Consider the following 12,151-nt stretch of genomic DNA (forward strand, 5'->3'; position numbering starts at 1 on the left):
AACCATTAGCCAGACTCATCAAGAAAAAAAGGGAGAAGACTCAAATCAATAGAATTAGAAATGAAAAAGGAGAAGTAACAACTGACACTGCAGAAATACAAACGATCATGAGAGATTACTACAAGCAACTGTATGCCAATAAAATGGACAACCTGGAAGAAATGGACAAATTCTTAGAAATGCACAACCTGCCAAGACTGAGTCAGGAAGAAATAGAAAATATGAACAGACCAAACACAAGCACTGAAATGGAAACTGTGATTAAAAATCTTCCAGCAAACAAAAGCCCAGGACCAGATGGCTTCACAGGCAAACTGTATCAAACATTTAGAGAAGAGCTAACACCTATCCTTCTCAAACTCTTCCAAAATGTAGCAGAGGGAGGAAAACCCCCAAACTCATTCTACGAGGCCACCATCACCTTGATACCAAAACCAGACAAGGATGTCACATAGAAAGAAAACGACCGGTCAATATCACTGATGAACATAGATACAAAAGTCCTCAACAAAATACTAACAAACAGAATCCAACAGCTCATTTAAAGGATCATACACCATAATCAAGTGGGGTTTATTCCAGGAATGCAAGGATTCCTCAATATACACAAATCAATCAATGTGATACACCATATTAACAAATTGAAGGAGAAAAACCATATGATCATCTCAATAGATGCAGAGAAGGCTTTCAACAAAATTCAACATCCATTTATGATAAAAACCCTGCAGAAAGTAGGCATAGAGGGTACTTTCCTCAATATAATAAAGCTCATATATGACAAACCCACAGCCAACATTGTCCTCAATGCTGAAAAACTGAAAGCATTTCCACTAAGATCAGGAACAAGACAAGGTTGCCCACTCTCACCACTCTCATTCAACATAGATTTGGAAGTTTTAGCCGCAGCAATCAGAGGAGAAAAGGAAATAAAAGGAATCCAAATGGGAAAAGAAGAAGTAAAGCTGTCACTGTTTGCAGATGACATGATACTATACATAGAGAACCCTAAAGATGCTACCAGACAACTACTAGAGCTAATCAATGAATTTGGTAAAGTAGCAGGATACTAAATTATTGCACAGCAATCTGTGGCATTCCTATACACTAATGATGAAAAATCTGAAAGTGAAATCAAGAAAACACTCCCATTTACCATTGCAACAAAAAGAATAAAATATCTAGGAATGAACCTACCTAAGGAGACAAAAGACCTGTATGCAGAAAACTATAAGGCACTGATGAAAGAAATTAAAGATGATACAAATAGATGGAGAGATATACCATGTTCCTGGATTGGAAGAATCAACATTGTGAAAATGACTCTACTACCCAAAGCAATCTACAGATTGAATGCAATCCCTATCAAACTATCATTAGCATTTCTCACAGAACTAGAACTAAGAACTTTCACAATTTGTGTGGAAACACAGAATACCCCGAATTGCCAAAGCAATCTTGAGAACGAAAGACGGAGCTGGAGGAATCAGGCTCCCTGACTTCAGACTATACTACCAAGCTACAATAATCCAGACAGTATGGTACTGGCACAAAAACAGAAAGATAGATCAATGGAACAAGATGGAAAGCCCAGAGATAAACCCACGCACATATGGTCACCTTATCTTTGATAAAGAAGGCAGTAATGTACAGTCGAGAAAGTACAGGCTCTTCAATAAGTCGTGCTGGGAAAACTGGACAGGGACATGTAAAAGTATGACATTAGATCACTCCCTAACACCATACACAAAAATAAGCTCAAAATGGTTTAAAGACCTAAATGTAAGGCCAGAAACTATCAAACTCTTAGAGGAAAACATAGGCAGAACACTCTATGACATAAATCACAGCAAGATCCTTTTTAACCCACCTCCTAGAGAAATGGAAATAAAAACAAAAATAAACAAATGGGACCTAATGAAACTTCAAAGCTTTTGCACAGCAAAGGAAACCATAAACAACACCAAAAGACAGCCCTCAGAATGGGAGAAAATATTTGCAAATGAAGCAACTGACAAAGGATTAATCTCCAAATTTATAAGCAGCTCATGCAGCTCAATAGCAAAAAAACAAACAACCCAATACAGAAATGGGCAGAAGACCTAAATAGACATTTCTCCAAAGAAGGTATACAGACTACCAACAAACACATGAAAGAATGCTCAACATCATTAATCATTAGAGAAATGCAAATCAAAACTACAATGAGATATCATCTCAGACCAGTCAGAATGGCCATCATCAAAAAATCTGGAAGGAGTAAATGCTGGAGAGGGTGTGGAGAAAAGGGAACACTCTTGCACTGCTGGTGGGAATGTGAATTGGTACAGCCACTGTGGAGAATAGTATGGAAGTTCCTTAAAATCTACAAATAGAACTATCATATGACCCGGCAATCCCACTTCTGGGCATATGCCCTGAGAAAACCATAATTCAAAAAGAGTCATCTACCAAAATATTCACTGTAGCTCTATTTCCAATAGCCCAGAGATGGAAACAACCTAAGTGTCCATCATCCGATGAATGGATAAAAAAGATTTGGCACATATATACAATGGAATATTACTCAGCCATAAAAAGAAATGAAATTGAGCTATTTGTAATGAGGTGGATAGACCTAGAGTCTGTCATACAGAGTGAAGTAAGTCAGAAAGAGAAAGACAAATACCGTATGCTAACATATATATATGGAACTTAAGAAAAAATAATGTCATGAAGCACCTAGGGGTAAAACAGGAATAAAGACACAGACCTACTTGAGAATAGACTTGAGGATATGGGGAGGGGGAAGGGTAAGCTGTGACAAAGCGAGAGAGAGGCATGGACATATATACACTACCAAACCTAAGGTAGATAGCTAGTGGGAAGCATCCTCATAGCAGAGGGAGATCAGCTCGGTGCTTTGTGACCGACTGGAGGGGTGGGATAGGGAGGGTGAGAGGGAGGGAGACAGAAGGCAGAAGGGATATGGGAACAGATGTATATGTATAACTGATTCAGTTTTTTGTAAAGCCAAAACTAACACACCATTGTGAAGCAATTATACTCCAATAAAGTTTAAAAAAGAAAAGAAAAGAAAAGAAAATTCCAGGCCAATAAGCCTGATAACCATAGGTGTAAAAATTTTCTAAAAAATATTAGCAAAGCAAATTTAATAATAATTACAAGAATCATACACCATGATCAAGTGGGATTTATTCCAGAGATGGAAGAACAGTTCAGAATCTTCAAATCAATCAATCTGATACACCACATTAACAAAATGAAAAAGAAAAATCATTATAATCTCTATGGATGATACACAATTCAACATCCGTTTAGATTTTTTTTTAAATCTCATTACAGTAGGTTTAAAAGGATAGTACCTCACATAATAAAGACCATATATGACAAGCCCACAGCTAATATCATACTCAAGGATGAAAAGCTGAAAGGTTTTCCTCTAAGATCAGGAACAAGACAAGGATGTCCACTCTCACCGTATGTTTTAATCAACATAGTATTGGAAGCCCTAGGGAGAGTAATTAGGTGAGAAAAAAGAAATAAAATGCATCCAAATCAGAAAGGAAGAAGTAAGACAGTCTCTATTTGCAGATGACATGATATATATGTAGAAATCCCTTTATAAAGACTCCACAAAAAAAAAACTGTTAAACTAGTAAATTCAGTAAAGTTGCAGGATACAAAATCAATATACAAATGGCTGATGCATTTCTAGACATTAATAATGAATTATTAGGAAGACAAGAAAATAATCCCATTTACAATCACACCAAAAGGAATAAAATGCCTACGAATAAAATTTATCCAAGTAGGTGAAAGACCTACACACTAAAACCTATAAGACATTGATGAAATAAATTGAAGAAGATGCAAATAAATGGAAAGATATTCTGTGTTCATGGGTTGGAATAACTAATATTGTTAAAATGTCCATACTACCCAGAGCAATCTACAGATCCAATAAATCCCTGTCAAAATTCCAATGGCATTTTTCACAGAAATGGAACAAGCAATCCTGAAATTTGTATAGAACCACAAAAGACTCTCAATATGTAAAGCAATTTTGAGAAAGAAGAACAAACCTGGAGGCTCCCTGATTTCAAACTGTATTTCAATGTTATAGTAACAAAAACGGCATGGCCTCAGCATAACGTCAGACACATAGATCAATGGAACAGAATAGAGAACCCAAAAACAGTCCTGCACATACATGGTCAATGTATTTACAGAAAAGGAGCCAAGAATGTACAATGGGGAAAGAATAGTCTCTTTAACAAATAGTGGTGGGAAAACTGGATAGCCACATGCAAAACCTGGACCACTATCACACCTTACACAAATGTCAAAATGTACTAAAAACTTGAATGTGAGACATGAAACCATAAAAGTCCTAGAAGAAAACATCGGTGAAAAGTTCTTTGACATTGGTCTTGGTGGTGATTTTTTTGGATTTGACACCAAAAGCAAAGGCAACAAAAGCAAAAATAAATAAATGGGACTACATCAAACTAAAAATCTTCTGCACTACAAAGGAAACCATCAACAAAACGAACAAGAAACCTATCGAATGGGAGAAAATACTTACAAAGCATATATCTGATAAGGGGTTAATATCCAAAATGTATAAAGAACTCATACAACTCAATAGCAAAACCACAAATAATCTGATTAAAAAATGAGCAGAGGAAATGAATAGACATTTTTCCAAAGAAGACATACAGATGGCCAACAGGTACATGAAAAAGTGCCCAACATCACTAGTCATCAGGGATTGCAAATCAAAACCACAATGAGATATCACCTCACCCCCGTTAGAATGACTATCAATCAGACAAGAAATAACAAGTGTTGGCAAGGATGTGGAGAAAAGGGAACCCTCGTGCACTGTTGGGGGAAATGTAAATTGTTGAAGCCACTATGGAAAACAGTATGGTGGAGGTTCCTCATAAAATTAAAAATAGAACATACGATCCAGCAATTCCACTTCTGGGTGTTTATCCAAAGGAAATGAAAACACTAACTCAAAAAGACAAATGCACCCCAACGTTCATTCTAGCATTATTTACAGTAGCCAAGACACACACACACTGGAATATTCCTCGATATTATAAAAAAGAAAGCTTGCCATTTGTGACAACATGGATGAACCTTGAGGGCATCATGCTAAGTGAAATAAGTCAGAGAAAGATGAATACTGTATAATTTCACTTCTATGTGGATTCTGAAAGGAAGAAAAATGAACTCATAAATACAGAGAACATATTGGTGGTTGCTAGAGGGAGGGAGCGTGGGGTGAGTGAAATGGGTGAAGGGGGTCAAAAGGTACAAACTTCCAATTATAAAATAAAGTAAGTCCTGGGAATAATGTACAGCATGGTGACTATAGTTAATAATCTATATTGTATATTTGAAAGTTGCTAAGAAAGTAAATCTTAGAAGTTCTCATCACAAGAAAAAAACATTTTTAACTGTGTGGTGATGGACTTACTGTAGTGATCCTTTCACAGTATATACAAATACTGAATCAGCATGTTTTACACCTGAAACTAGTATAATGTTATGTCAATTATGTCTCAATTTTTTAAAAGCTATGAGAATACAGTTTTCTTTCATTTAGTCAGACATTAAAGAGACTTGAAAAATATAAGCCAGTGACTCTCTTCTCACTAAAATATTTTTTTGTTTGGAAAGCTGTTGTTTTTCATTAAAAATGTTATTTATGTTAACATGCAAAGGGCTTATTATTTAAAATAAAATTTTAATAAATATTTTAAAATTTCTCAGTTTTAGTTTCTAATGCAGTCATATCAATAGCTGTACCCTACTCAGACTGAAGCTCTTTGGGGTCCTCAATAATTTTTGAGTATAAAGGGATCCTGAGAACAAAACGTTTGTGACCTCTTCCTCTCTTTGGTCAACAGGCTGTTTCTTACTCAATTCTGCCCTTTTTCTCTTCAAATGCAGTTTTGACTCTGGCTTTTCTCTTCTGGGTATTTTATATTATCTTCTTATTTTTGCCAGCTCTCTTTGTATCTCTTCTTATATCTCAGACTATTTTGTTCCTTCTAAGTTCCTTCTTCGGCCAATTCCATTGAGACCGTATCTTCTTGCATCTCTCAGAGCACACAGCGCAGCTGTTATCTAAGATCAGCCTCTGTTTCTTGTAGAAAAATCAAGAACAGTCATGTTCAGAGAGATCTGCTGTTTCCAAGTCTTGAGGACAGCTTTTCTCTCCTTCAGGCTCTACTGTCTTTTCATTGGCCCCTTGTTGGTACTTTTCTTTCTTTTTTTTTTTTTAAAGAAGATGTTGGGGTAGGAGTTTATTAATTAATTTATTTATTTTTGCTGTGTTGGGTCTTCATTTCTGTGTGAGGGCTTTCTCTAGCTGTGGCAAGCGGGGGCCACTCTTCATCGCGGTGCGCGGGCCTCTCACTATCACGGCCTCTCTTGCTGTGGAGCACAAGCTCCAGACGCGCAGGCTCAGTGGTTGTGGCTCATGGGCCTAGTTGCTCCGCGGCATGTGGGATCCTCCCAGACCAGGGCTCGAACCCATGTCCCCTGCATTAGCAGGCAGATTCTCAACCACTGTGCCATGAGGGAAGCCCGGTACTTTTCCATCACATGGAGAAGTACCCCTCTATCCAGGCTCAGTCTTGCCCATCAGATGAAGTAAATGCAGGGTCCTTAGCCTCCCACTTGGGTGCTGGCAGTTTCCTCTCGGGGATAGGAGCCTGCTTGGCTCAGATGTTCATGCTGGTGGGCATTGTCTGGAGCCAGCCTGGGGTTGTTGTCCTGCTCAGCTTTTGGGATCTCTGATTAGGCTAGAAAACCAAATGTAGTTTGCAGACCTTTGAGCAGCCACTCCCAGCACCTTTCCCATTTTTACCACTGCTGATGGCACTTTCTCTAGCAATTAAACCTCTGAAGATGATGCACACCTTCAGCCATCCTTTCTCACACACTATGTTGCATGCTGGGATCTGTACTCTTTGTCATTTAGAGAGAGGCAGAAAAGGAGGATGAAAGTCCTCTCTGTCTGACCTCGAAGATAATTCCTGCCTGCCCAGGTGGAAGATCATCACCAACGAAGGAACTGAGTAAAATGAAACTATTTCCTTCCTTCTTGGGGACTGTCTGTCCCATTCTGGCTCAGAGGGGGCAACACAAATGGTGCGAAATCCAAGAATGTTCTTCTGAATGCATCCCAGTGGACAAAGTGGTTAGTGAAAAATCTGCCTGGAGTTTGGTTCCCAGCCTCCTCTTTGGTCATAGGGTTGCTGCCAGGTTTCACATTTGTGTGGGACTTTCTGGGAATCTTAGGGAGATGCTGCAAAGGGTATCATGTGTGTCTGGTCTGCTTCTGCACTAACCTGGGGGGTGTCTTTGGGAGTAATATTTGTGGCTTGATGCAAAAACCATCTTGTGTTTTTGTCTTCTTTTGTCAAGCCTGGGTAATAACTACCTCTCATGCTCGCCATGCTCCATTAGTAACTATGGTTGCCTTTTGAGCGTCTTCCAAAAAAGCCTTTCCTTGCCAAAAGAGACAAAACTGATCATGTCTGCCCAGCCTGAAAGCTGACATTGTAGGCCATCACAAAACCATCCTGTGCAGCATGCAGTGGAGGAGAAACACGGGACCCGCAGCTGTGGTCCTTTTCTGAGTCTCCCCTCTGAGGCCAGGAAGTTGTGGTGTGGTTCCTGCATGCTGCTTTTGAATGAACGTCTTTGCTTCCTTGCTGGCTTGATGTGACAAGCAGAAGCCACTTTGAAGATGCCTCGTCCCAATGGGGCCCAGATATTTACATAGTGGTCTTTCATCCTATGAGCAGTGTGCACCTCTGCAAATATTTTAGGCCTCCCTGCATGCTTGTGGGCCCCTAAGTGCCATTCACCAGCTTTTAAGTTTGTTCTGCAGGCAGTGAGTCACCAAGAGGGAGGCCTGACTCAGAGCACAGCGAGCCCCGGCTGTCTGCCTCCGCCACCTCCTACCGCTGCAGACTTGGTGGGGAAGGAAGCAGTGGGTTTTACAGCTGGTGTTTTTGGTTTGGAAAAAAGAGAGAGAGAGAAAAGAATTTCTTTTAAAAAATACCTTGCACATGTAAAATGACACTAAATGTAAGTATATATGCAGTATTTGGGGACGAGAGAAACGGCGTGGTTTGCATGATTCATCACTCCTCTTGATGAAAGCAAAGGAGGTTTACACTCAGCCTCTGGTACTTTGGAAGTTTGTTCCAAATGCTCTGGAGAGAGAGAGGAACACCAGGTTCCTCGACCCTTCCTCAGAAAGAGGGTCGGGTCTGAGCTAGATTAGGGCAGCACAGGTTTGCTTCTGCTCTCATCTGACTGAAGATTCTCATTTTTTCTATCAAAACCTGGGTCAGCTGCTTCTTCATGGGTGCAGGGGGGCCAGGGTGTGGGGACGGGAGAAAGCCATATCTTCCTGAGTCTGACTTGAGCCTAGAAATATATGTTGACAGGGCCAGATGGGAGCGCCCTGCCCTTGCTGCCTCTCAGCAGGTGCACTGGGCTCCCCGGGGGCGAGCCGAGCATCGCCAAGGCTGGGCGGCCAGTGGCCGGGAACACGCAGTCTTTCTAGGATTCGGCCTTTGCGAGTTACCAAAACATGGTGTGCTGCTCTGAGGCTGACACATACCTTGGCAGGGGCATTGGGACTCCCGCCCAGAGCTGGGAGTCCCTGAGGTCAGGCTGGCCTCCAGGCTGCAGTTTGGAGGAGGGGCCTCACGGTGGGTGGGGTGACCTCTGTGGATGGACACACCCCCTGGGAGCACCGTGGCCACAAGAAACAGGCTGACCCCGGGAGCAAGGGCACAGTTAGGGCCCCCGGGGAGAGTCTGACAGCAGCACGCCCAGGCACCCCCCATCCCCGCCCTCACATTCACCACGAGAAGGGAAGACCTCCTCACTCCCTCCGTCACAGGCTCACTGCAAGTTCATTGTCGGGATTAGGCAGCCCTCAGCGTAAAAGCGGAGCATCGTACCTCTGAAATTCAAAACTTCACTTTTCCAAATCTGCGTTACACTCAAGTTTGGCAAAACAGAGTGCTTAGTCCAAAAATTTTTTTAATTAGCTCTATTGTTCTGTTTCTTGCGTTGGGAGGCAGTTTCAAGAGTATTTGCCTTATCAAGAGACCCTAATAGACATTTCTCCAAAGAAGACATACAGATGGCCAGTAGGCACATGAAAAGATGCTCAACATCACGAATTATTAGACAAATGCAAATCAAAACTACAATGAGGCATCACCTCACACCAGTCAGAATGGCCATCATTAGAAAGTCTACAAATAACAAATGCTAGAGAGGGTGTAGAGAAAAGGGAACCCTCCTACACTGTTGGTGGGAATATAAGTTGGTAAAGCCATTATGGAAAACAGTATGGAGGTTCCTCAGAAAACTGAAAAGAGAACCTGCCATATGATCCATCAATCCCACTCCTGGGTATATACCTGGACAAACTATTATTCAAAAAGATACCTACACCCCTATGTTCATAGCAGCACTATTCACAGTAGCCAAAACATGGAACCTAAATGTCCATTAACAGATAGATGAATGGATAAAGATGTGTTACATACATACAATGGAATACTACTCAGCCATAAAAAAAGAATGGAATAATGCCATTTGCAGCAACATGGATGCAACTAGAGATTATCACACTAAGTTAAGTGAGTCAGAAAGGGAAAGACAAATACCATATGATATCACTAATACGTGGAATCTAAAATATGGCATAAATGAACCTATCTACAAAACAGAAACAGACTCACAGACACAGAGATCAGATCAGACTTGTGGTTGCCAAGGGGTTGGAGGGAGGGGGAGGGATGGACTGGGAAATTGAGGTTAGTAGATGCAAACTATTACATTTAGAATGGATAAACAACAAGGTCCTACTCTATAGCACAGGGAACTATATCCAATCTCCTGGGATAAACCATAATGGAAAAGAATATTAAAAAAAAGAATATATATATGTGTGAGTCACTACAGCATTAAAAAAAAAGAATATATATATGTGTGAGTCACTACAGCAGAAATTAGCACATTATAAATCAATTATACTTCAATTAAAAAATTAAGACTTAAAAAAGTATTTGTGTCGGGGCCTCCCTGGTGGCGCAGTGGTTGAGAGTCCGCCTGCCGATGCAGGGGATACGGGTTCGTGCCCCAGTCTGGGAGGATCCCACATGCCGCGGAGCGGCTGGGCCCGTGAGCCATGGCCGCTGAGCCTGTGCATCCGGAGCCTGTGCTCCGCGACGGGAGAGGCCACAGCAGTGAGAGGCCCGCATACCACAAAAAAAAAAAAAAAAAAAAAAAAAAAAAAAAAAAAAAAGTATTTGTGTCATAAAATATGACATTATCTTCATTACACTTATTGTCATGTAAAAAGCAACCTGAAATTGTACTAAGTCTTGAAAATGTGCTAGTGTACCACAATCAGAAATAAACACAATCCATACTGAAGGCATAAAATTGACCCTGATACTAATAAATTTCAATTAATATAGAAAAAAAATATTTGCCTAATAATAATTTTCTAAGGTTCAGCTCTGCGTTTGTTGTGTGGGGTTTTCTGTACGTGTGTTTTATTTGGCAATAAGATAGTTAAGAAAAATAAAAGTCCTCTACAGAAGAACTAGCAATTGAGTAGCACCTAAAAGCTACTTTTGGTCCCCAAGTCTACTATTATTAACAATAATGACCACAGGCCTATTCATGTACCCCACATTCACCTGGCCCTGCTAGCCTGTGGCCTTGGCAGAGATGCGTACTACTCAGGGTTACCCACGTGGCACTCCGCCACTGCCTGGTCTCTTGCAATTAGGTGTGGCCATGTGCCTATTTCTGGCCATTGGGCTGAGTGGAAGTGACCTAGAGACGCATTTAAGAGTCAACTCTTAGTGTGACCCTCCTGCATTCCCCCCACACAACCCCCAAGTGATGTGTACAGTGGTACACATCCCCCTCAGGGCAATCATAGAGGCCACCCACTGAGGTGAAAAGCCACAAGGTGAAAGCAGATGGGGTCACTGAGTCACTACAAGATGAAAAGCTGACATGGGGGAGTGGCCTGAATCAGGAAGTGAATGAATAAGGAAAAAAATAAATCTTGGTATTCAGCCAATAAAATTTTGGATTTGTTTGTTGCCACCAAAGACTGTCCTGACTGATACAAATACAGCAGCAGTTAACATAAGAAACTTCAACATGAGACAAAAAGCCAGCTTCATTCAGTGAAGGGAAGGCAAAAAGGTGAGAAGACGACCCCCTCCCCCTTGCTAATCTGTCCTGCACACTCTCCCCTGAGCCCAGGAGGGGCTTCAGGATCTTCTCAAGTCTTAGTGCGAACTAGAGAAGAGGCAAACCTCTGTTGAGCAGAACTTCTTGAGACACGAGGAGGCAGGGGAGAGGGCAGTGCACGAGGAGATGGAAGACACGGCCCCATCCCACGGTCCTCCCCAACATGTATGCTGTGTGACCTTGGGTAAGCTGCTTCACCTCTCTGTACTCCAGCCCATGCCTCCTTAGGTGTGACAGGTCTCCACCTGCCTGGGGTGGCAGGCAGAACAATCGACCTTTACTGCCCAAAAGGGATGGGATGAGATGGTGGCTGGAGAGAGGAACCTTTGCTTTCCACATTCTTGTTCTCATTCAGAAATGTCACTGGGGCACCCAGCAGTGCTGAAGTCTGTTACTATCTAAACTGGAGGGCAGTATGGATGGGATGTCCCAAAGCCAAGAGCCTGTATGGCCCCCTGAGTGCCATCCCCAATGCCCTGGAGATGAGAGAAGTGCAATCTCTGCTTCAGCAACCTGGGAGTGACCCCAACTGTCCCTGGATGTCATCTTGCTCTTGTGATCAAAAGCACACACAACGTTGCTCTCACATATGTGCAGGGGCATTTGCCTGAGGATGCTTACTGTGACATTGTTACTGATGGCAAAAATCTAGAAAGGCCAAGAAAAATCTAGAAAGTCCTAAATGTTCCTAAAGAGTGGACTGGTTAAGTTTCGATATATCCATACTATGAACTATGCAGCCATTTAAAAGCCAGGCAGGTGTCTCTGTACTGACGCTAAAGACTTCCAAGACATATCAAGCCAGGTGCACGTAGTGTGG

The sequence above is a fragment of the Mesoplodon bidens genome (assembly GCF_964165515.1).
Source record: "Mesoplodon bidens genome assembly, chromosome: 14".
Lineage (NCBI taxonomy): Eukaryota > Metazoa > Chordata > Mammalia > Artiodactyla > Ziphiidae > Mesoplodon > Mesoplodon bidens.